Source organism: Leucopleurus acutus (assembly GCF_964270905.1).
Source record: "Leucopleurus acutus genome assembly, chromosome: 12".
Taxonomy (NCBI): domain Eukaryota; kingdom Metazoa; phylum Chordata; class Mammalia; order Artiodactyla; family Delphinidae; genus Leucopleurus; species Leucopleurus acutus.
In genome coordinates, this window is record NC_139154.1 from 89963318 (window position 1) to 89985932 (window position 22615).

Genomic DNA, 22615 nt, shown 5'->3' on the forward strand with positions numbered 1-22615 from the left:
GAATAAATGAGATGAAAAGAAAAAGGATATAGTATAAGAGCATTAATTTCTTTATCCTGCATTGGGACAGTCATCAAATATTCAACAATAAGAGTGTTGTGAAAAGTGAAAAGCCAAGTTGTGGGCACACTGTGAATGCCAGGGTAAACTCCTGTAGCACTGAGTACATATCTCTATTAAAGCATCTATCACTTAATATTATAACTAGATGTACTCTTCTTCACCAACTGGAATATACATAAACTCGTAGAAGACAGAGGCCATAACTCGTTCACCTTTGTGCTGAGCACACAGTATGCAGGCCTCAGTAAATATAGAATTGAACTGAAAAACATCAAAAGTATCACTGCTAAAGCATTAAAAAGAACTATAACGCTAAAGTTTCATTCAAGAGGGAAGCATGACTAGAAGAATTTTCTTTTTTTATTCTTTAATTATTATTATTACAGAGTACACCACCAAGTTTGTGGGCAGAGGGAAAAGGGCCAACTAAGGGACTGAAAATGTAAGGAAGAGGGATATACTATTGAAACAATGTTTTAGAAAAATCAGGAAGAAGCAAGATCAAAAAGCTTGTAGCTATTAGCCTCATTATGGAAGCCAGGCACTTCTTTCTCTGAAACAGGAAAGGAAGGGTGATGACCCAGAGGGAATTTGAAATAGAAAAAAAGAAACTTGAGAAATGGCCTAGATCTCTTTTAAACTTCTACCTAATCACCTCCCTTTTCTAGGTAAAAGCTCACCTGCTGAAATACAGAATAGAGGTAAAGTCGTGGGGTTGAGTAACATGAGAAAAGTTTAGAATAGTCACCCCAGGAAAAGTAATCAGGACTTGTGAGATAATTATAAGTATTTATAAGTAGACATAAATGTCTAGGTTAGTTCAGGTAGCATGATTATAATGGATACAATCTGGATAATTATATTACCTTTTCCAGGAATAAATTCTCAGTAGCAGTAATTTTTTTCTTGTTATGGAACTTCCTGCCTAAATCTCTTGTTTGTTCAATAAAACCATCATACCTCATGTGAGGAAGAGAGGGCAACAATGAACATAGTGGTTAATAGTAAGTAGAACATTCTCTCACCAACAGAACAGACAAACCATGTTGACAGCTCCATATTCTCATGCCTGTCAATTAATTAAAATCTTATCAAATAACTGGTTGTTACTTCAGAACCCATTTGCTATATAAAAGACTGCTTATATAGTATAGCACTCTGATAGGAACTTTAATTCCTACTAACTCTTAGTAAATTCAGGCCCAATGTGGTTTTTTTTAATGCCCAGTGTGTTTTTTATTATAAATACTACATACAATTCCTGTTGTATATATCATCTTTTTATCACACAGATTACTGATTTCTGCTAACATATCTGAGACATACAAACAGAAATGAGCCCCATATTCAAAAAGAACAGTCTGCAGAGACTTAACAGCAACGCAGCCTTAGGTCAAAATTAAGCATTCTTCCTCCCCATTCAACATCCATGAATATGGATTAAATTAATCAGAGACATCAATGTATAAAAATGACAGCTTCTAAGAGATGGTGGCACATGAATTTTGTGAGAACAAGGATCTGGCTTTAAACTGAGTCTTTGACCAAAAAAGTGGGAGGGGAGGAGAAGAAAAGGAGGGGAGAAAGAGAGAGAGGAAGGAAGGAAGGAAGGGAGGGAGGGAGGGAGGAAAGAAAAAAGGAGTAAGAATGAGAGAAAGGAAATAATAATAAATAGTCAGGGTTAACTTGTACATGGACAGATGGATTTTTTTTAAGCACTTTCTTTTCCACCAGGGAATATCAATAGCCTTTAAAGCAGTCTCGCATTTATTTAAATGTGTGTTCTGACAGTCATGTCAGAGCCTGGGTAAAAGCTTTTTCATGGAAATCATTAAAATGAAAAGATGCAGACAAGAGGCCTGTTTTTTTCCAGGGAGTGAGTGTGGAACAGAATTATGTCAGTTTTAAAAGATGGAAGTACCTTAAACACCAATGGGATAGATGAAGCACTTCCTTCTCCTCCCATCCCTCCCCTGCCCCCTTAAGTCCCCCCACACCTGAAAAGTTTTACCTGCTGCTGGCTAGAATACTCTGTTATAAATAGTTAAGGAACCTTGGGGGTAGGGTTAGGAGTGAGAAGAAAAAGCCTACAACTGTACATCAGCCTGTGATTCAAAGCAGAAGGGAACAGAGCAATCCCAGAAGTATTCCAATGGAGCTGACCCTCCTGGGTCCTATGTTTCCAATGTGGCAACTCACAAAGTCTCACAGCTCTCAACTTTAAACTGCTGAATCATTTCAGCAAGTGATGTGTACTTATCTGCTGGTGAGAAATAACAGTCATTCCCTGCTTCAACCATCATTTCCTTGCTTCCCACTGATAAGTGATATGCTGCCCACTGTCAAGCACTAAAGCAATGCTGACTGACTCTCCTAGGAAAACCTGAAGTTGAGCCAGCCAGCCATGGAGGTCAGTTTATATCTTGGCTCAAATACAAGGCCCTCTGCAAAAGATGTTTTTTGTTCCTGAAAGACCACAGAGATGCTGGTATTTCCCTTACCCAAGTTAACAACTTTTCAAGGACTTCCCCACCCACTACATTTTTCCCTTATAGTCTTGGACTATTTTCCCCCCTTAATATCAGGAATGGATTCTTGATATGTTAAAATGTTTTCTTTACATTTATATGTTCCATCAAGAGAGTTTCTGAACAATTATTAATTGTGCCAGAAAAAAAAAATCTTAGGCTTATTAGCATCTGGTCACTTGGTGCTGATGTAAGTTTCTGTCACACTGATCTTCTAGATTCCCCAAATGACTTACTGACTCTAACCTTCTTAGGAAGAAGTATAATACAAAATGCAAAATCAGTGTTACTGAAATAGATCTCATAGATGTCTGGAGATTTTCCCATGAGAGTTAGTGTTATTCATAGTCTTAAATTCACTACAAAAAAACTTGTGAATAAACTCTGGTTTCGGGTCCTTCAAAAATACTTTAAAATTTTCACTCTACCCTTAAAATGAGGAAAATCTCATCATTTTTTGCCTTAAAAAATAATTACAAACAGGAATCCTATAATGATAATAAAAATGTTTATGTATGCTCTTTATACACCAGGCATTATACTAAACTCATAACCTGGATAATTTTATTTAAACCACAAACAACTCTATATAAAGTAGATAGTTTTGTTATTCCCACTTTGGAGAAGAGGAATCTAAAGGTTAGAAAGGTTCTTTAAGTGACCACAGATTACAAATCCCAGAGAGTGGCACAACCAAGATTTGAAGGCAAACTAACAATAATGGCTGTATACTTAATCATTACAACTATATTCTCATGTGCATAATAATTGGACATCTCTTGCTGATCATATCAAGCTATCTTATATTAAAATTATTTAATTCCAAATCTGGCATATATTATACCAAAGAGTGAGAGAAATTATTTAAAAAGAAAAAAGTCTTTCCATTCTGTAAAGATAAGCCTTTACACAAATTATTTCTTCAAAATCACTCATTCATTTACTCAATTTCCCAATCATTGACACCATAAAAAAAGTAGTGGTAGCCCTATGTATTTAATTATTCAGTGGTATGTGTATAAAAACACAAGCATCTCTTAATGCACTTAAGAATCTCATAAAATCTGAAAGCAAAACACTACCTATAAAGGTTACAATTAATCTCCAATTCACAGAGAGGAATACTAAAACCCCAAGATAAGAAAGCATGTCACTTAATCAATTTATATTGTGAAAAGAAAGTGGGGAGGGCTTCACAACTTCCAGTCCCATCTAATAGTCTCTTCCCATTCTTATTTTGATTACATAATTGTTCTCTTAGGACACAGGAAAAGCATATTGTAAGTTTTTACTAGTTCTCACTATATCATATTAACTTGTCTCAGAAATAAGAAGAACTAAACTGTTTTCTTTGCATTTTAAGTTCACAAAATGTCTGCAATAAGAAAAAACCTTTACTCTTGTTGTTCTTCAGTGGGAAGGATCACTCAGGTGGCATTTCAGGAAAGGTTACACTAGTACACCTATGTAAAAAGCCTGATTCATTAACTAACCCATTCCAGGCAAACATCTCTTAGGAAGCTTTATTTATATGTTCTCAAAATTCCTTTAAGCCTACTTTTTTCATTTAGCCCTCACAAAAGATGAAATCACAGTTAATGAAAAATATTACCATAACCAAAAATTCATGGTAATTAAATTAATTCACAGTTTCATAACTATCTTTTATCTCAATCCAATATCACTAAAGACAATAATATTGGCATTTATGTTATATCGTAGAATATGTGAATAATAACTCAGAACCTATTCACCTTGTACAACGACTTCAGATTAAAACTGAAAACGCAAAGCTGTATTTACTATTCATGTAATGCCCTCTACAGGCCATCAGTGGATGAACCAGAAAAAGAGAAATAAAGATTTTTCAGATTATTATGCATTAGTACAATTTTATTTTCTAGATAGGCCAACAGTTCTTGCTCTCATTTTTAATCTACATAAATTTCAAACAAAACATTCTATGTGCTTTCAACTCTTTAAACAAAATCTTTCAAGGGTTCAATCAGGTAATTTACCAAGCTAAATTCAGTGTCCTATTAAGATAAAGGGATTTATATATACTACGTGTGTGTGTGTGTGTGTGTGTGTCTGTATATACACACACATATATACACACACATTCCACAAATAAATACACACACATACTACTGGACAGGCCTATGGACTAAACATTAAAAATCTACTCCATATTAGTAAAACCTTCCACCCACCCTCCTTCCAAAATAAACCAAATATTAGTAATGATTCTGTAATATAAAGTTTAGAAGATAATCACTTCCCAAAAATATAAATACAGTACATTCACATTCTTTTAACCTAATGTTACCAAGATTTAATCTACCAAATATTCCAAGTATCAAACTTAACAAAATCACCCTCTTGACTAACACATATAACACAACAAAACAAGAATTTATTTCAGTGAAATTATTTTCTCATGTCATTTTAAACATATTGCCATTCTCAGAACAGCATTAAGGAAAGAGACTGAACACAAATTACAGTATAAAAAAGTTATTTCCCAAATACCATTAGATTTGAACCAAATCTAACTCTAAATCTCAAGTTATTTCCCCAAATAATTAGGACAGTCTTGTGTCTCATAACTTATTGAAAATATGACTATCCCCACCCAATTTTTAAAATCACCTATGTTTTAGAAACTCTCTCAAGACCTAACATTTTTACAAATACATTATAATGCTCAATCCAAGTCTTCAGGTGGATGCTTGAAAAATATGTTATACCTTAGAGTGCAGTCAGTCATTCCCTGGTCCACAGATGGAAAAAAAAAACAGTCTTCCCTTTTAATGAGGTTTACATGGTAATTGGATGATTAATAACATGATAAATTTTTCTAACTTCATAAAAATGTATATATAAGTTAACTTTTCTAAGATTCTTCAAACATACTAAGTCAATTAAGTGCCCATGTGTTGGTATCACTTATATGTGTAACTTAAAAAACAAACAAAGGGCTTCCTTGGTGGCGCAGTGGTTGAGAGTCCACCTGCTGATGCAGGGGACACACGTTCATGCCCCGGTCCAGGAAGATCCCACATGCCGCGGAGCGGCTGGGCCCGTGAGCCATGGCCGCTGAGCCTGCGCGTCCGGAACTTGTGCTCCGCAACGGGAGAGGCCACAACAGTGGGAGGCCCGCGTACCGCAAAAAAAAAATCATACTCATAGAAACAGACAGTAGAAATGTGGTTGCCAGGGACTGCATGGTGGGGGTGGGGGAAATAGGAAGAGGTTGTTAAAAGGGTACAAACTTTCAGTTGTAAGATGAATAAGGTCTGAAGATCTAATTTATAACATGTCTATAGTTGACAACACTGCACTGTATAACTGAAATTCCTAAGACAGTAGAATTTAAATGCTCTTACGAGAAGAAAAAAAAAGAAGTAAATATGTGAGGTTATGGATATGTTCATTAACTTGATGGAAGGAATCCTTTCACAATGTGTACGTATATAAAAACATCGTGTTTTACACGTTAAATATCCTACAATTCTGTTTAACAATTATACCTCAATAAAGCTGAAAAAAATGTCCATTTGTGAAGAGAGAAATATATATGTTTAAAAAAAGAGCCAACACATGATAAGCCAAATATTTGATTGTATTCAATGTGACAACCTAAGAAAACCTGGTTACAATACTGTTAGAAAGCTAGCCTGCTAGCTGACAGGTCACATCCAACACATCCAATTTTTGAAGACATCAGATAGAACTATCGTAAGATTTTCTGGTGGGCGGTCAAAAGCCTAAAACTGAAATATTCATAACTGTTGGATGATGGAATGAAAAGACTAAGTATGAAAGTTTTACTATAAAGAAAGAAAAAGATTTCTAATTCAAAGTGAACAAAACACATTAATTACCAGAAAAGAGCCAAAACAAATGGAATATTATTTAAAGAAATGACAGTTTATATAGGTTCAGCAAATATGAAAGAAGGGCATCATCAAAAATAACAAGTTTAAATTAACTAAACAATGCTATTTAGACCTGAATGCACAGTGCTAAATAAATGAAAACAGAAAACAATATAAAAGATTCTAAAAATTCTCTCCCTGAAATCTTGAGTTTCATGTATCTCAGAGTAGAGCAGTAATATTTAGTACAAAAAAGTCCAGAGCTTTAAGGAACTTTTAAAACCCTTAAGGACTTAATAAGTTACTCAGTACCATCACAAAGAAGGTATTAAAGGGAAACAGGTGTAAAAAGCAGAGAATAAGGGACAAACAATAAAGTCTCAAGATTTCTAGATACTAAAGATAATTAAATTCTAAAAGTCCTTCTTGTAAGGAGTAAAAAATCTTTGATCTTAGAAATCATTGAGTAGTTTTACTGACTAATGAATTTTCACTCATTAGAAACAACTGAGTAAGATCTTTGTATTCCTTAGATTAATGGTTTAGTTCTTCCTATGAAACCCAGCCTCATATCTTCTCCCCAAAATAGTCACATATGCTCAAAATCATTACTGAACCAAAGAGCCTTTACAATTTCATTTTTTATTGTATATACATAGACACACACACACACACACACACACACACACAGGAGCCATGAGATTTGGGGCTATTTTCCCTGTACATTAATGTTTTTACAAGCAATGTGAAATCTGAAAGAAATTTTTAAAAACTAAATCCAAAGAAAAAAAGGAGTTTCAATTCTAGTTATACTATAGAAGGCCACAAAAGACCACTGCTTTCACCATGCCAATAACAAGAGTAAAAACACATACCAGAAAGTTAATATGTATTTTTTTCTTTAAAAACATACAGGAGATGTGCATGAAAAACATCTAAATGGACAAAGTACCAGAAAGAGACAAGCTCTTCTCAAGGTTAGCAAACAATGGCATCCATTATCCTCAGCAGGGAAAGTTGTCAAGTCTGGGTCACAGGTGAGAAGAGGAATAAGCCTACCACAGATAGAGGCACATTGCTGGAACAAGGAAAAACCACTCAAATTTTTAATATTAACACTTAGGCTGATATGAGGGGTTGGAACCTAGAGATGTTCCAAACACAAAGCTAGTTATCCTCACCCATATGATTACCACTTCACACCCTACCTCTGCTCACAGAGTTACTCACATAACTAAGTAAGCAACATGTGGGAAGACATGGATGGTATTGGAAAACACAGGGAAATCTAGAGCCTCACAGTTCTTACATCCTAGAGCCCTGCTAGAAGAGCAAAGAATCAAAAATTACGAGACATGGAATAACGAAAAAAGAAAAAAAAAAAAGGACCTCACATTCAGAACTAATGCACATAGAAGACCCACAGATAACTTAATTATCCAAATTAGCAGACAAAAATTTTAAAATAAGTACTACGAATATGTAAAGAATTTAGAAAACTGGAAGAAATTCAGCAGAGAAATGAAAACTCTACAAAGAATGAGACAGAAACCTTTAGCCGGACTCATCAAGAAATAAAGAGAGAGGACACAAATCAATAAAATTAGATATAAAAAAGGAGAAATCACAACTGACACCACAGAAATACAAAGGATTATAAGAGACTACTACAAACTACTATATGCCAATAAAACGGACAACCATGAAGACATGGAAAAAATCTTGGAAAAGTACAATTTTCCAAGACTGAACCAGGAAGAATTAGAAAATATAAACAGACCTTTCACAAGTAATGAAATAGAAACTGTAATTAAAAATTTTCCAACAAACAAAAGTCCAGGACCAGATGGCTTCACAGGCAAATTCTATCAAACATTTAGAGAACAGCTAACACCAATACTCCTCAAACTCTTCCAAAAAATTGCAGAGGGAGGAACACTCCCAAATTTGTTCTACAAAGCCACCATCACCCTGATACCAAAACCAGACAAAGATATCACAAAAAAAGAAAATTACAGACCAATATCACTGATGAACATAGATACAAAAATCTTGAACAAAATACTAACAAACAGAAACCAACAACACATTAAAAGGATCATACACCATAATCAAGTGGGATTTATCCCACGAATGCAAGGATTCGTCAATACATGCAAATCAATCACTGTAATACACCATATTAACAAATTAAGGAATAAAAACCATACGATCATCTCAATAGACACAGAAAAAGCTGTCAAGAAGACATACAGATGGCCAAGAGGCACATGAAAAGATGATCAACATAACTAACTATTAGAGAAATGCAAATCAAAACTACAATGAGGTAGCACCTCACACTGGTCAGAATGGCCATCATCAAAAAATCTAGAAAAAAGAAATGCTGGAGGGTGTGTAGAGAAAAGGGAACCCTCTTGCACTGTTGGTGGGAATGTAAATTGATACAGCCACTGTGGAGAACAGTATGGAGGTTCCTTAAAGAACCAAAAATAGAACTACCATATGACCCAGCAATCCCACTACTGGGCATACACCCTGCGAAAACCATAACTCAAAAGGACACATGTACCCCAATGTTCACTGCAGCACTATTTACAGTGGCCAGGACATGTAAATGTCCAGGACAACCTAAATGTCCAACAACAGATGAATGGATAAAGAAGATGTGGTACATATATACAATGGAATATTACTCAGCCATAAAAAGGAACAAAGTTGGTTTATTTTTAGAAATGTGGATGGACCTAGAGTCTGTTATACAGAGTGAAGTAAGCCAGAAAGAGAAAAACAAAAAACACATATATGTGGAATCTAGAAAACTGGTACAGATGAACCTATTTGTAGGGCAGGAATAGAGACGGAGACGTAGAGAACGGACATGTGGACACAGCGGGGGAAGGGGAGGGTGGGACAAACTGGGAATTAGGATTAACATATATACACTACCATGCATAAAATAGATAGCTAGCGGGAACATGCTATAAAGCAAAGGAAGCTCAGCTTGGTTCTCTGTGATGACCTAGATGGGTGGAATGGGGGGAGGGAGGTCCAAGAGGGAGGGAATATAGGTATACATACAGCTGATTCACTTCATTGTACAGCAGAAATTAACACAACATTTTAAAGCAATTTTACTCCAATAAGAAAAAAAAAGAATCAGAAATTTTAGTGATGAAAAATACAGTATCTGAAATGAGGAATGTATTAGATGGTCTTAAAAGCAGACAGAACGAAACAGAAGAAAGCACTAATGAAATCAAACTATCAAAGGTGAAAAAAAGGATCAGAGATCAATGATCAACATCTAACAGCATGACAGATGTATAACTGGATTCCCAGAAAGAAAAGAGACATGAATGAAATATGAAGCAGAAAAAATATCTGAAGAGATGCTGTAGAAAAGTTTCCCAAAACTAAAAAAATATTTCAAACCCGAGATCCAAGAAGCTCAGTAAACCCCAAGAATGAAAAAACTGACACACACACACACACACACACACACACACACACACACACACACACACACACATCCAAAAACCCTCACCTGCACACTGCACAAACTCAACAATAAAAAACATATTAAGAACTGCTAGAAAAACAACACATACTGCATTCAGGGGAGGAATAATTAGAATAGAACTTTTTTAAAATTAATTTTTATTGGAATACAGTTGCTTTACAACATTCTGTTAGTTTGTGCTCTACAACAAAGTGAATCAGTTATACGTATACATATATCCACTCTTTTTTAGATTTCCTTCGCAATTAGGTCACCATAGAGCACTGAGTAGAGTTCCCTGTGCTATACAATAGTTTCTCATTAGTTAGCTATTTTACACATAGTAGTGTATACATGTCAATCCTTGTCTCCCAATTCATCCCACCCCTCCTTGCTCCCTTTGTAACCATAAGTTTGTTCTCTACATCTGTGACTCTGTTTCTGCTTTTCAAATAAATTCATCTGTACCATTTTTCTAGATCCCACATATAAGCATATATGATGTTTACAACTGACTTCTCATCAAAAACAATGGAAGCAGAAAACAATGAAATAACATGATTAAAGTGATAGGGAAAAAAACTAAATTGACCTAGAATTTTATATCTAGTGAAAAATACACTTTTAAATGAAGGTGAAATAAATGCATACTTAGACAAGTAAAAACAGAAAGAAACTTGCCAGAAGACCTGCACAATAATAAATATTAAACTAAGTTCTTTGGGCTGAAGAAAAATGATCTTTGATGGAAACCCAGTTATGAAGGACAAAAAAAAACACCAAACAGTTTAAATAGGCGGATAACTATAAAAGACTTCCTGTAAAATTTATTTAAGAGATTATTGGCTTTAAAAGAAATATAGCAATAACATATTAAGGGATTTGTAAAATATGTAGGAATAAAACACAACTATAGTACAAAAAAATGAGAGTGCAGGTAAGTGGAATTATACTGTTGTAAGGTACAAAAATTGTTAACTAGTACTATATGGGATAGGCTATGATAAGTGAAACATACATATTAAAATTTTAGACTTACCAATAAAAAATTGGTATATAGCTAAAAATTGAGACTACGGCCAGAAAGCCCATTGAGAAGATGAATTGCATTTCTAGAAAATGCTGAAAGGACCCAAAAGAAGTTAAGAAAGGAGGAAAAAATGAATAAAGAACAGATATGACAAGTAAAAAAGAAAAAAACAAAGATTTAAACACAACTATATAAGGATTTATGATAAATGCAAATGAACAAAGAATACCATGTAAAAGTTACTGTCAAAATGGATTTACTAAAACAAAACAAAAAAAAGAATGACTAAAACTTGCTATCTACTAGAAACACACTTTAAATAAAACAACACAGAGAGGCCAAAGTTAAAAGATGGAGAAGAGATCAGTCAAGATGGCAGAGTAGAAAGACCCAGAGCTCACCTCCTCTAACGACACACCAAAATTACAACTACTTCCAGAACCCACTGATGAAAATGATTGGAACCTATCAGATGAGATCTTCTATAATTAAAGATATAAAGAAGGAACCACAACAAAATGGGCAGGAGGGGCAGAGTCACAGTATAGTCAAGTCCCATACCCTGAAGTGGGTGACTCACAAATGGGAGAATAATTACAATTGCGGATGTTCTCCCCAAAAGTGAGGGATCTAAGCCCCGCAGCAGGCTTCCCAACCCAGGGGTCCTACACCAGGAAGGTAAGTTTCCAGAACATTTGGCTTTTAAGGCCAGCAGGGCTTACTTCTGGGAGTCCCAGAATGCTAGGGAAAGAGACATCACTCTTAAAAGGCACATACAAAATCTCTATGCTCTAGTACCCAAGGCAGAAGCAGTAATTTGAAAGGAGCCTGGGTAAGACCTACCTGCTGATTTTGGAGAGTCTCCCAGACAGGTAGAAGGCAACTGGAGCTTACCCTGGGGAAAAAGAGTGGCAGCAGCCATTCTGTGGAGCTTGTTCTACCATGTGGACATTGGTGTTAGCAAGCACAATTTTAGAATCCTCCCTCTAGCTTATTAGCCTCAGAATCCAGATCCATGCCCACCCAATGGCCTATAGACACCAGTACTGGGACACCTCAGGCCAAGCAATTAACTGAGCAGGTGGGCACATAGCTCCATCCACCAGCAGAGAGGCTGCCTTAAGACTCCCTGAGCCCACAGCCACCCCTGCCCAACAGAAGGGCCCAGGACCAGCCCTGTATACCACTGTACAAACACTAGACCTGGGACCCACAGGAACCTGCTGACAGAGACCACAGAACCCACCTACACACACCAGTGGGCAGGCACTAGCCCCAGAATTCCTGGCCCTACCCACCAGCATGTCTTCTCTAGCCTCAGAAGTAGTCTCACCTATCAGCAAGAGTACACCAGCCAGAGGACAACTACAACCCCAAAACCTGAGGACACAGCTGACCAACCATCAGGCCAACACCAGATTCAGGAACCATGGACCCCACAGCCAGTTACGTCAGGACCCAGTCCCACCCACTAGCAGCCTGACACCAGCTCTGGAACCCCTGGGCCCTGCAGCCAGACCCCAGTACCCAACTCTGCCTGCCAGTGGGCCAGCACTAGCCCCAGTGCCTGGCTTCACCCACCAGTGGGCAGGCACCAGCCCTGGGATCTCCTGGACACAAACTCCACTCACCAGTAAGCCAGTGCTAGCCCTGGGTTGCTCCAGGATTCCTCAGCCAGCTGCAGTATGACCCAGTCCTGCAAATGAGCTGCCAGCAGCCTCTGCACAAGGCAGGGCCTGGCAACCAATCAGACCGGGAGCCAACCAAGCCCACCAGACCACCCATAGTAGTCAGTCCCACAAAACAGAAGGACCCACACAGACCACATGGGGGCATCCCTAGAGCATATAACTGTGGTAACCAATGGGGAGTGGGCTGCTGGTAAACATAGGATGTCTCCTACAAAAGACCACACCTCCACAGTTGGGAAACATGACCAACCTACCAAATACATAGAAATAAAACAACAAGTTAGGCAAAAATGATGCAAGAAAGAAACATGTTCCCAACGAAGGAACAAGATAAAACCCCATAAGAAGAACTAAGTGAAGTGGAGATAACCAAACTACTGCAGAAAGAGTTTAGGGTAATGATCATAAAGATGACCAAAGAATTCGAGAGAAGAGTGGACACACAGAGTGAGAAGACAGAAGTTTGTAACAAAGAGTAGGAAAATATAAAGAGCAACCAAACAGAGATGAATAATATAATAACTGCAATGAAAAATGCACTAGTAGAAATCAAAAGTAGAATAAACAATATAGAGAAGCAAATCAGTGAGCTGGAAGACAGAGCAGCAGAAATCACTGATGCTGAACAGAAAGAACGAAAAAAAATAAAAAGAAATGAGGACAGTTTAAGAGATCTCTGGGACAATATCAAGCATACTAATGCTTTATAGGAGTCCCTGAAAGAAAAGACAAAAACGGGGTGGGGGGGGGAGCAGACAACATATTTGAAGACATAATAGCTGAAAACTTCCCTAACCTGGGAAAGGAAACAGACATTCAAGTCCAGGAAGAACACCTAGACACATTTTAATTAAAATGGCAAAAGTAAAAGATAAAGAGATTATTAAAAGCAGCAAGGGAAAAACAACAAGTTATGGATAAGGTAACTCCCATTAGGCTATCAACTGACTTTTCAGCAGAAACTCTGCAGATCAGAAGAGAGTGGCACAATATATTTAAATTGATGAAATGAAAAAATCTACAACCAGGAATACTCTACCCAGCAACGCTCTCATTCAGATTTCATGGAGAGATGAAAATTTTACAGACCAGGAAAAGCTAAAAGAATTCAGCATCACCAAACCAGCTTTACAAGATATGTTAAAAGGAGTTCTCTAAGCAAAAAAGAGAAGGCCAAAACTAGAAACATGAAAATTGCAAAAGAACAAAGCTCATCAGTACACACAAATATACAGTAAGGTAGAAAATCAACCACATACAAAGCTAGTAGGAAGGCAAAAGGAGTAAGATCATCCATATCCACAATAAGCAGTTAAGGGAAACACAAAACAATTGGATGGAAAATATGATGGCAAAAAACAGCAGTCATGAGGGGAGGAAACTACAAATGCAGGACTGTTAAAATGCATTTGAAGTTAAGAGATAAGCAACTTAGAACCTCACAGTAATCAAAAACCAAAAATCTATAATACACACACACACACACACACACACACACACACACAAAGGGAATGGAATCCGAACAAAACACTAAAGACAGTCATCAAATCCCAAGAGAAAAAAACAAAAAGAAGAAAAGGAACCAAAAAGAACTACAAAAACAATTTTAAAAATGGCAGTAAAACGGTACATATCAATAATTATTTTAAATGTAAATGGACTAAATGCTCCAATCAAAAAACACAGAGTGGCTGAATGGATACAAAAACAAGACCCATATATATGCTACCCACAACAGACTTATTTCAGATGTAAAGACACACAGACTGAAAGTGAGGGTAATGGACAAAGGTTTTATCATGAAAACAGAAAGGAAAAGAAAGCCGGTGTAGCAATACTTATATCAGACAAAATGGACTTTAAGACAAAGACTGTTGCAAGAGACAAAGAGGGCCATTACATAATAATCAAGGGATCAATTCAAGAAGAAGATATAACAATTGTAAATATATATGCACCCAACATAGGGGCACCTAAATGCATAAAGCAAATATTAACAGACATAAAGGGAGAAACTGACAGTAACACAATAATAGTAGGGGACTTTTAACACCCCACTAACATCAATGGACAGATCACACAAACAGAAAATCAATAAGGAAATACTGCCCTTAAGTGACACACTGGATCAGACAAACTTAATAGACGTATATGGAATACTGCATCCAAAAGTAGCAGAATACACATTATTTTCAACATGCATATGGAACATTTTTCCAGAATAGGTCACATGCTAGGCCACAAAATGAGCCTCCTTAAATTTAAGAAAACTGAAAGCATATCAAGCAACTTTTTCAACCACAATGTTATGAGATGAAACCAACTACGAGAAAAAAAAAGCAAAAAACACAAACATATGACAGTTAAAAAAATCTGCTACTAAACAATCAATGGATGACTGAAAAAAATCAAAGACGAAACCAAAGAATACTTTGAGACAAATGAAAATAAAAACATAGTGCTCCAAAATCTACAGGACACAGTAAAAGCAGTTCTAATAGGGAAGTTTATAGCAATACAAGCTTACCTCAGGAAACAAGAAAAATCTATAATACACAGTCCAACATTACACCTAAAGTAGCTAGAAAAAGAAGGAAAACTCAAAGTTACTAAAAAAAAAAAAATTAAAAAACCAATAGAAAAGAATCAACGAAACTAAGAGCTGGTTCATTAAAAAGATAAACAAAATCAATAAACCTATAGCCAGGCTCACCAAGAAGAAAAGAGAGAGAGCCTAAATCAATAAAATCAGAAATGAAAAAGAAGTTACAACCGACATCACAGAAATACAAAGGATCATAAGAGATTACTATGAACAACTATATGTCAATAAAATGGACAACCTAGAGAACTGAATGAATTCCTAGAAATGTACAGTCTCCCAAGACAGAAACAGGAAGAAATAGAAAATGTGAACAGACCAGCTACCATCAATGAAACTGAAGGGAAATTTTCAAAAATTCCAACAAACAGAAGTCCAGTACTTCTGAGATGACATCTACCAAACATTTAAAAAAGGGTTAACACCTATCCATCTCAAACTATTCCAGAAAATTGCAGAGGGAGGAATGCTTCTGAACTCATTCTATAAGGGCACCATCACTCTGACACCAAAACTAGACAAAGATATCACCAAAAATAAAAAATTATAGGCCAATATCACTGATGAACATACATCAAAAATCCTCAACAGGCGGACGAGGCAAGATGGCAGAAGAGTAAGACACGGAGATCACCTTCCTCCCCACAGATACACCAGAAATACATCTACACGTGGAACAACTCCTACAGAACACCTACTGAACGCTGGCAGAAGACCTTAGACCTCCCAAAAGGCAAGAAACCCCCCACGTACCTGGATAGGGCAAAAGAAAAAAGAATAAACACAGACAAAAGCGTAGGGACGGGACCTGCACCAGTGGGAGGGAGCTGTGAAGGAGGAAAGGTTTCCACACACTAGGAAGCCCCTTCGCGGGACGGAGACTGCGGGTGGCAGAGGGGGAAAGCTTCGGAGCCGCGGAGGAGAGCACAGCAACAGGGGTGCGGAGGGCAAAGCAGAGAGATTCCCGCACAGATGATCGGTGCCGACCAGCACTCACCAGCCTGAGAGGCTTGTCTGCTCACCCGCCGGGGCGGGCGGGGCTGGGAGCTGAGGCTCGGGTTCAGTCTGAGCACAGGCAGAGGACTGGGGTTGGCGGCATGAACACAGCCTGCAGGGGGTTAGCGCACCACGGCTAGCCGGGAGGGAGTCTGGGGAAAAGTCTGGACCTCCCGAAGAGGCAAGAGACGTTTTCTTCCCTCTTTGTTTCCTGGTGCCTGACGAGAGGAGATTAAGAGTGCTTCTTAAAGGTGCTCCAGAGACGGGTACAAGCCGTGGCTAAAAGCGTGGACCCCAGAGATGGGCATGAGACGCTAAGGCTGCTGCTGCAGCCACCAAGAAGCCTGTTTACAAGCACAGGTCACTATCCACACCCCCCTTCTAGGGAGCCTGTGCAGCCCCCCACTGCCAGGGTCCCGGGATCCAGGGACAACTTCCCCGGGAGAACGCACGACGCACCTCAGGCTGGTGCAACGTCACGCTGGCCTTGGACACCGCATGCTCGCCCCGCACTCCGTACCCCTCCCTCCACCCGGCCTGAGTGAGCCAGAGTCCCCAAAGCAGCTACTCCTTTAACCCCGTCCTGTCTGAGCGAAGAACAGACGCCCTCTTGCGACCTACACGCAGAGGCGGGGCCAAATCCAAAGCTGAGCCCTGGGAGCTGTGAGAACAAAGAAGAGAAAGGGAAATCTCTCCCAGCAGCCTCAGAAGCAGAGGATTGAAGCTCCACAATCAACTTGATGAACCTGCATCTGTGGAATACCTGAATAGACAACCAATCATCCCAAATTGAGGAGGTGGACTTTTGAGAGCAAGATTTCTTATTTTTTCCCCTTTTCCTCTTTTTGTGAGTGTGTATGTGTAAGCTTCTGTGTGAGATTTTGTCTGTATAGCTTTGCTTCCACCATTTGTCCTAGGGTTCTATCCATCCGTTTTTGTTTTGTTTTGTTTTTTCTTTTGAAAATAAAATTGTTTTCTTAATTATTTTTTATTTTAATAACTATTTTATCTTCTTTCCCTCCCTCCCTCCCTCCCTCCCTCCCTCCCTTCCCCCTTTCTTTCTTTCTTTCTTTCTTTCTTTCTTTCTTTCTTTCTTTCTTTCTTTTCTTTTCTCCCTCTTATTCTGAGCCATGTGGATGAAAGGCTCTTGGTGCTGCAGCCAGGAGTCAGTGCTGTGCCTCTGAGGTGGGAGAGCCAACTTCAGGACACTGGTCCACAAGACACCTCCCACCTCCACATAATATAAAATGGCAAAAATCTCCCAGAGATCTCCATCTCAACACCAGGACCCAGCTTCACTCAACGACCAGCAAGCTACAGTGCTGGACACCCTATGCCAAACAACTAGCAAGACAGGAACACAACTCCACCCATTAGCAGAGAGGCTGCCAAAAATCATAAGTCCACAGACACCCCAAAACACACCAAGAGATGTGGACCTACCCACCAGAAAGACAAATCCAGCCTCATCCACCAGAAAACAGGCACTAGTCTGCTCCACCAGGAAGCCTACACAACCCACTAAAACAACTTTAGCCACTGGGGACAGACACCAAAAACAATGGGAACTACAAACCTATAGTCTGAAAAAAGGAGACCCCAAACACAGTAAGATAAGCAAAATGAGAAGACAGAAAAACACACAGCAGATAAAGGAGCAAGATAAAAACCCACCAGACCTAACAAATGAAGAGGAAATAGGCAGTCTACATGAAAAAGAATTCAGAATAATGATAGTAAAGATGACACAAAGTTTTGGAAATAGAATAGACAAAATGCAAGAAACATTTAACAAGGACCTAGAAGAACTAAAGATGAAACAAACAACAATGAACAACACAATAAATGAAATTAAAAATACTCTAGATGGGATCAATAGCAGAATAACTGAGGCAGACGAACAGAGAAGTGACCTGGAAGATAAAATAGTGGAAATAACTACTGCAGAGCAGAATAAAGAAAAAAGAATGAAAACAACTGAGGACAGTCTCAGAGACCTCTGGGACAATATTAAATGCACCAACATTCAAATTATAGGGGTTCCAGAAGAAGAAGAGAAAAAGAAAGGGACTGAGAAAATATTTGAAGAGATTATGGTTGAAAACTTTCCTAATATGGGAAAGGAAATAGTTAATCAAGTCCAGGAAGCACAGAGAGTCCCATACAGGATAAATCCAAGGAGAAATATGCCAAGACACATATTAATCAAACTGTCAAAAATTAAATACAAAGAAAACATATTAAAAGCAGCAAGGGAAAATCAACAAGTAACACACAAGGGAATCCCCATAAGGTTAACAGCTGATCTTTCAGCAGAAACGCTGCAAGCCAGAAGGGACTGGCAGGACATATTTAAAGTGATGAAGGAGAAAAAACTGCAATCAAGATAATTCTACTCAGCAAGGATCTCATTCAGATTTGATGGAGAAATTAAAACCTTTACAGACAAGCAAAGGCTGAGAGAGTTCAGCACCACCAAACCAGCTTTACAACAAATGCTAAAGGAACTTCTCTAGGCAAGAAACACAAGAGAAGGAAAAGACCTACAATAACGAACCCAAAACAGTTAAGAAAATGGAATAGGAACATACATATCAATAATTACCTTAAATTTAAATGGACTAAATGCTCCCACCAAAAGACACAGATTGGCTGAATGAATACAAAAACAAGACCCATATATATGCTGTCTACAAGAGACCCACTTCAGACCTAGAGACACATACAGACTGAAAGTAAGGGGATGGAAAAAGATATTCCATGCAAATGGAAATCAAAAGAAAGCTGGAGTAGCAATTCTCATATCAGATAAAATAGACTTTACAATAAAGACTATTAGAAGAGACAAAGAAGGACTCTACATAATGATCAAGGGATCGATCCAAGAAGAAGATATAACAATTGTAAATATTTATGCACCCAACATAGGAGCACCTCAATACATAAGGCAAATACTAACAGCCATAAAACGGGAAACAGACAGTAACACATTCATAGTAGGGGACTTTAACACCCCACTTTCACCAATGGACAGATCATCCAAAATGAAAATAAATAAGGAAACACAAGCTTTAAATGATACATTAAACAAGATGGACTTAATTGATATTTATAGGACAGTCCATCCAAAAACAACAGAATACACATTTTTCTCAAGTGCTCATGGAACATTCTCCAGGATAGATCATATCTTGGATCACAAATCAAGCCTTGGTAAATTTAAGAAAATTGAAATCATATCAAGTATCTTTTCCGACCACAACGCTATGAGACTAGATATCAATTACAGGAAAAGATCTGTAAAAAATACAAACAAATGGAGGCTAAACAATACACTACTTAATAACGAAGTGATCACTGAAGAAATCAAAGAGGAAATCAAAAAATACCTAGAAACAAATGACAATGGAGACACGATGACCCAAAACCTATGGGATGCAGCAAAAGCAGTTCTAAGAGGGAAGTTTATAGCAATACAATCCTACCTTAAGAAACAGGAAACATCTCGAATAAACAAACTAACCTTGCACCTAAAGCAATTAGAGAAAAAAGAACAAAAAAACCCCAAAGTTAGCAGAAGGAAAGAAATCATAAAAATCAGATCAGTAATAAATGAAAAAGAAATGAAGAAAACGATAGCAAAGATCAATAAAACTACAAGCTGGTTGATTGAGAAGATAAACAAAATTGATAAACCATTAGCCAGATGCATCAAGAAAAAAAGGGAGAAGACTCAAATCAATAGAATTAGAAATGAAAAAGGAGAAGTAACAACTGACACTGCAGAAATACAAAAGATCATGAGAGATTACTACAAGCAACTCTATGCCAATAAAATGGACAACCTGGAAGAAATGAAAAAATTCTTAGAAATGCACAACCTGCCAAGACTGAATCAGGAAGAAATAGAAAATATAAAAAGACCAATCACAAGCACTGAAATTGAAACTGTGATTAAAAATCTTCCAACAAACAAAAGCCCAGGACCAGATGGCTTCACAGGCGAATTTTATCAAACATTTAGAGAAGAGCTAACACCTATCCTGCTCAAACTCTTCCAAAATATAGCAGAGGGAGGAGCACTCCTAAACTCATTCTATGAGGCCACCATCACCTTGATACCAAAACCAGACAAGGATGTCACAAAGAAAGAAAACTACAGGCCAATATCACTGATGAACACCGATGCAAAAAACCTCAACAAAATACTAGCAAACAGAATCCAACAGCACATTAAAAGGATCATACACCATGATCCAGTTGGGTTTATTCCAGGAATGTAAGGATTCTTCAATATACGCAAATCAATCAATGTGATACACCATATTAACAAATTGAAGGAGAAAAACCATAGGATCATCTCAATAGATGCAGAGAAAGCTTTCGACAAAATTCAACACCCATTTATGATAAAAACCCTGCAGAAAGTAGGCATAGAGGGAACTTTCCTCAACATAATAAAAGCCATATATGCCAAACCCACAGCCAACATTGTCCTCAATGGTGAAAAACTGAAACCATTTCCACTAAGATCAGGAACAAGACAAGGTTGCCCACTCTCACCACTATTATTCAACATAGTTTTGGAAGTTTTAGCCACAGCAATAGGAGAAGAAAAGGAAATAAAAGGAATCCAAATCGGAAAGAAGAATTAAAGCTGTCACTGTTTGCAGATGACATGATACTATCCATAGAGAATCCTAAAGATGCTACCAGAAAACTACTAGAGCTAATCAATGATTTGGTGAAGTAGCAGGATACAAAATTAATGCACAGAAATCTCTGGCATTCCTATACACTAATGATGAAAAATCTGGAAGTGAAATCAAGAAAACACTCCCATTTACCACTGCAACAAAAAGAATAAAATATCTAGGAATAAACCTACCTAAGGAGACAAAAGACCTGTATGCAGAAAATTATAAGACACTGATGAAAGATATTAAAGATGATACAAATAGATGGAGAGATATACCATGTTCTTGGATTGGAAGAATCAACATTGTGAAAATGACTCTACTACCCCAAGCAATCTACAGATTCAATGCAATCCCTATCAAACTACCAATGGCCTTTTTCACAGAACTAGAACAAAAAATTTCACAATTTGTATGGAAACACAAAAGACCCCAAATAGCCAAAGCAATCTTGAGAAAGAAAAATGGAGCTGGAGGAATCAGGCTCCCTGACTTCAGACTATACTACAAAGCTACAGTAATCAAGACAGTATGGTACTGGCACAGAAACAGAAAGATAGATCAATGGAACAGGATAGAAAGCCCAGAGATAAACCCATGCACGTATGGTCACTTTACCTTTGATAAAGGAGGAAGGAACGTACAGTGGAGAAAGGACAGCCTCTTCAATAAGTGGTGCCGGGAAAACTGTATAGGTACATGTAAAAGTATGAGATTAGATCACTCCCTAACACCATACACAAAAATAAGCTCAAAATGGATTAAAGACCTAAACGTAAGGCCAGAAACTATCAAACTCTTAGAGGAAAACATAGGCAGAACACTCTATGACATAAATTATAGCAAGATCCTTTTTGACCCACCTCCTAGAGTAATGGAAACAAAAACAAAAATAAACAAGTGGGACCTAATGAAACTTCAAAGCTTTTGCACAGCAAAGGAAACCATAAACAAGACCAAAAGACAACACTCAGAATGGGAGAAAATATTTGCAAATGAAGCAACTGACAGAGTATTAATCTCCAAAATTTATAAGCAGCTCATGCAGCTCAGTAACAAAAAAACAAACAACCCAATCCAAAAATGGGCAGAAGACCTACATAGACATTTCTCCAAAGAAGATATACAGACTGCCAACAAACACATGAAAGAATGCTCAAAATCATTAATCATTTGAGAAATGCAAATCAAAACTACAATGGGATATCATCTCACACCAGTCAGAATGGCCATCATCAAACAATCTAGAAACAATAAATGCTGGAGAAGGTGTGGAGAAAAGGGAACACTCTTGCACTGCTGGTTGGAATATGAATTGGTACAGCCACTATGGAAAACAGTATGGAGGTTCCTTAAAAAACTACAAATAGAACTACCATATGACCCAGCAATCCCACTACTGGGCATATACCCAGAGAAAACCATAATTCAAAGAGTCATGTACCAAAATGTTCATTGCAGCTCTATTTACAATAGCCCAGAGATGGAAACAACCTAAGTGTCCATCATCAGATGAATGGATAAAGAAGATGTGGCACATATATACAATGGAATATTACTCAGCCATAAAAAGAAATGAAATTGAGTTATTTATAGTGAGGTGGATGGACCTAGAGTCTGTCATA

At 37.6% G+C, this 22615-nt stretch overlaps 1 protein-coding gene across 1 annotated transcript in view; it reads right to left on the reverse strand.

Moving 5' to 3' along the window:
• Positions 1-22615, reverse strand: part of EXOC6B (exocyst complex component 6B) — a 715292-nt gene that overhangs the window by 481004 nt on the left and 211673 nt on the right. The gene's annotated exons all lie outside the window — the stretch shown is intronic.